The following is a 4987-nucleotide window of genomic DNA, read 5'->3' on the forward strand; positions in this document are numbered from 1 at the left end:
AACAAGATTTGCTGATGCGTTCAGTAAATAAAAGCGTGTTGACGTAGTATGCATTCATTTATTGTTTACGGATACTCTGGATAATTCGACATTTTAATACGGTTAATTCGGGGGGGGGGGGTGTTTCCTTGGGGCTTCATGGACCTTAGCAGGGTTCCCCGGAAGGAACATGCTTGAGAACCCCTGGTCCATGAGCCCCATCATGTCGAAATCTCTATGCATTCTATGGTAGCACTTCCAGTTGGTAAGTGATGGGCACTGCTTTACTGCACTTTTGCAATGCTAATGGTACCACTTACATGGAAGATAATAGAAATCTTCAACCCCCATCGGCTACCTTCTGTGAGATCCTACAAATGAGCCAATTAGGCATGTGTATTTGGTAATGGCCACGGGTTTCAAGCACCACAAATTAGAGGCATCATTGTACTACAGGTAAACCTGCTTATAATGAAACTCCATGTAATGAATTCTTGGATATTACTTCATAGCCATTACTTCATAGAAGCACATGTATTGGAGACCTCTACGTAACGAAGTGGCAGTGGGAGGGAGACCTCGAATTAACGAATTTTCCCCTCCGACAACCTAGAGATTTCGCCCCAAATTTTGCCATTTTAGCACGAGAAGCAACAGGAAACACCTTCGCCACGACGGAATGCGAAGTGGCGGCGGCGCATTTGGTGCGATCGTATTGACGGCGACTGCGAAGTGAGAGCACGTATGCGTGCGAGCATGCGTGGGGCGACCCTGCATAAGGATGAGTGCATCGACGAAAAGAGAAAAAGGGTGCGCGTTACAATTGAGGGCCTGTTAGAATCGAGTAAATACGGTAAGCATTTATTTTTCGAATTTTCATACCGAACCTGCATATAACGAAATCCTTTTTATAACAAAGTTTTTCGTGAATTTGTTAATTTCGTTATATCCAGGTTTAACTGTACTTCAGTGCCCAACACACGGCTGCAGACCTTTGTTTCTGGTAAATCGATCATGCTAAAATTAAGCTTTTGTATGCTTTTTTGGAGATGCTGCATTTTTTTAGAACTGTATTTATTCAAGATTTCTAAAAGCGCATCAATTTCTTTGAGAGCTGATGTTAATGAGACATTGGCCCTGAAATGTGCTCATTACCAGGACCAGTGCCTGCTGTAACTGGATGCCTAGAACTTCGCTTACTTTACAATAGGAGCCATCCTGCTGCACATTGCAAGGAGGCACCGCGCGGTAGTGCTCGCCCACCGCCCTGTCTGATGTCACGCGACTACCAGCGGCACAGAGATATGCATGGTCTCCGATATTGCGGGCACTGGCAGGCCGTGCATTAGGGCGGCTGTTTACATGCGGCTGGCGCCAGAAGCGCTGGCCACCGGCACCACATGGCACAAAATATGGAGAGAATAGGTAAGGGAATGGCAGCTCATACGCTGTTCAAGGTCCAGGCATGTAGTTAAAGGAGGCGTTGCCAGGACCTGTGATGAGATGAAAGAACCTCTAGTATGATGCCTTATTCCTGTTTGTGAGGGGAGCCTGTGTTTTATCAGACTCGACACATGTGCGTGTTTGTGTAGGTACATGCGCATGCAGTTCATAAATATGTGCTTTGTGTACGTGCTCTGTGTAATATTCTCTTGCATGAGTAGGACATGTAATACAGTCTTGAAAGGCTATGTCCAGTGCACATGCAATTCATAAATATGTGCTTTGTGTATGTGCTCTGTGTAGTATTCTCTTGCATGAGTAGGACATATAATACACAGTCTTGAAAGGCTATGTCCACGCTGCTATTGCCACAGCACTGCAACACTTGCAGAAACCTTTTGTGTTGTCAAACCTAAAGAGTGAAATTACTCTTAATGAAAGGGAGCAACTCTGAACAAGCAGCGAAAGGAAATGAGGCAGCGGTCAGTTCATGCATATGAAGGAAGTGGGTTTCACCTTCCTTAAGGAAACTTCAGCACTTTGAAAAAAATCTGTTTAGCTCGAAAAGTGAAGCATAGATAACGATAGCAAAGTATTATACAACAACACGAAGTAAGTGTTACAATTTAATTGGCCGTGTAAATTGCAGCAAACATTCTTTTACTAATTTAATTCGCAACTATGCTGTCACGTGTGCATACGCAAATGTGAACAGGTCTCACTTGTTGACGACAAAGACTTGCTCTCGCAACGATGGCTTGTTGTAGAGCATAAAAAGAGGGGAGTGAATACTTCTGCTGCCTCTCTCTTCAGTGTGCCTTCGAAACTTGAGATCACATGACCTCCAGCACTAGTTGCGCACAAAGACAGCCCTGAAATGTGCCACCAGCCATCTCAGCTTGCCCAACCTCTTAATGGGCCAGAAGTTACCTCCAAGATAGGGCGCAGGCGGCGCACAGCCGTCCGAGAGGAAAAGATGCACGCTCACCTGCCCCCTAGCGTACGCTCAACCTTTTATGTACATCTATTTCTTAATATTGTTATTAGTATTTGTATGATTAGTATCTGCATGTCTATTTATTTAGACATACTGCCAATACCAATGGGTATTATTGCAGGAAGGGCAAAAAAACTAGACAATACAATTACATAATACAGAATAAATTGGACAAGCAGACCAGTTTTGAAAATATAGTTAGTACAAAGTTTAGTTAATGTCTATGGAAACACTCTGTAAATACAACTAAAAAATATATTGACTAACAACGTGCATACAGGATATAAATGAATTGAGCACGCAGACAATTTTTTTATATGAGGTAAATGTCCATTAAATTATGAGGTTTGTAGAAAGTGTTAATATTCGAACATATAAGCAGTACACACTGCAGTTATCAGTGACTTATAATATTGGGCGTGCATCAAGCCACCATCCTTCTTGGCTCACTCTTGGGCACTGGCATCTTATCACCTTGAGTGTCCATATAACTGCTATTGCAATGAAATTGAGCTTTCAACAAGTTAGTTTAAATATTAACCCCTTAAATACGAAAGTCGTCAGTTGCTACAAATCGCTGAAAGTCACTTTAATTTGGCAAAAACAAGCCGCATTGACTGGGGTATGCCACAAATTGGTTAACAAGCTCTGATTGGTGAAAGGGGTGTTGAAGTCATCCAAGATTTAACCAGGGTACATAAACTAATGCACTGATGAACACCGTGTGCCATTTTATGGAATTGAAAACAGGACAAATTTTATTTTTTAATATGTAGTCTCAAGTTTGTTGTTGCGGTTTCTAAACTCGAATTGGTAAACCGTGAATGGCTGTGGTAGTTGGGCAACTGCAGTGCAGTGAGGCACGGTGCAAGAAGCAGTTGAGCACTAGACCAATTCATACTGCGGAAATGTTGATTGGCACTATTTTGTCGAAACTTAAGAGCTGCCATGTTCCGATGTCCATGTGGAGATGTAGCAGGGATTTCCGCGTGGACGCAACAGTCAACTGCAGCTCTGACCCTGTGACAGCGCTCCTATAGTGTGTGTGGTTTCAAGTGAACTTATGATCGTTCTCAAACATACCACATTTCGGTCGAAATGAGTGGGTCATCACCACGGCATCGTGTACGACAGCACTGTGACATTAATTTTGTCACATCTGTCAACACCACTGTCCTACATACAGCATTGTTGCCACCGCTCGCTGTCAATCGAAGTAAAACACGCATAGCACCTGTATTTTATACTGATAGTCCTCGCTGCAACCTTTTATTATGTTTAGCATACCAGAACTATATTGTTGTTATCGTTGCAGATTACCGTGCATTAAGTGACGTGATTCACCCTTGCCAGTCGACGATGTACAGCGCAGGTCGTCGCTCATCCACCATACAACTAACTGGCCAATGGATGACCGCAGACACCTGGCTTGATGGGCTCGTCTGCCAGAGCACCATCACCGTGAACACGGGAACAATTTCTGACATCAAATAATGACTACTATTAGAATAAAGTGCTAACTCAATTGTCTTTCGTGCCAAGTTATAACTACTCAGACTTCCCTTGCATGAAAGAAAACTGCCAATGAGAGCAGCGAATGACTGTGCCAGCTGCTGCACTCGCCCTTACCTAACACGTTTCGGAGCGAAAAGTGCTGCAAGTGCCGCCATAGTTTTTTTTCTGTTAGAGTATATATGACAAGAAGCAGGTGGGAACTGATGACAAAGGTATGCATTTTGTGAAAATTCACAGTTGTTTTTGAAGCATTGTCCGCTATTCTTTCAGATGGAAGTTGACTCATTCTGAAGTCCAAAAACGTGGCACTGATGCGTGTGACGCAGTGTGGCATGCCTTTGCCCTGCCAGACAGTTCTCAAGTTATTCGCGCTAGCTACTGCAGGCTGCAGAAGCAAGCAATCAATTTTCGGGTAACGATAATCTTGGGTAATCAATTGTGAAGTAAAACTGTAGAGTGGGCTTGTCCTGACTGCAACCACGAGCTCCATTTATTACCAGGTTAAGTTTTGTCTTGTTGATAGGCTTTAATGGTAATAGCTGTAAAGAAAGCACTTCAAATAAATTATTGGCATTTTGAAGGTTTGAACTCTTTTTCACCATAATGGCAAATCAAATATTAATAATTACTTGTGTGAGCGTAAACCAGACAACCGCAACTACCGGTGGTAGCACAAAAGAACACTGAAAAATTAAAAAAAACTCGGGCAGTAACAGTAACTTTGTCGAATGGCTTCTAAAAATGCACAAACCGAAATTGCTTTAAATTACAAGACCCAGATACTCTTGCTCTACACATCCTTCTGCATTGTGGAACAATGTAGGCTTTTTTGTAGCACACTTAGTGATAATATGTTATAAACTTGCACAAGAGATCGTACTTTTTCTGCTATCAGGGGGCGCAGAAAAATATTTTGATAAACTAAACGCATACTCTGAAATGGATCAGGTGCTAAAGAATGTGTAAATCTCATCCACTTATCTTATTATTTGCAAATAGATTTCTGGAATGCATTTCCCCTTAAGTATATATTTGAAGGAAATCAAGATAGAC

The 4987-nt window shown here is 42.4% G+C and overlaps 1 long non-coding RNA gene across 1 annotated transcript; it reads left to right on the plus strand.

Moving 5' to 3' along the window:
* Nucleotides 1-877: 877 nt before the first annotated feature.
* Nucleotides 878-3949, plus strand: LOC119437480 (uncharacterized). Its single transcript, XR_007465109.1, has 2 exons — nt 878-1404; nt 3735-3949. It is a non-coding gene; the product is annotated as an uncharacterized LOC119437480 (long non-coding RNA).
* The last annotated feature ends 1038 nt before the right edge of the window (nt 3950-4987 follow it).

This window comes from Dermacentor silvarum, chromosome 1, assembly GCF_013339745.2.
Source record: "Dermacentor silvarum isolate Dsil-2018 chromosome 1, BIME_Dsil_1.4, whole genome shotgun sequence".
Lineage (NCBI taxonomy): Eukaryota > Metazoa > Arthropoda > Arachnida > Ixodida > Ixodidae > Dermacentor > Dermacentor silvarum.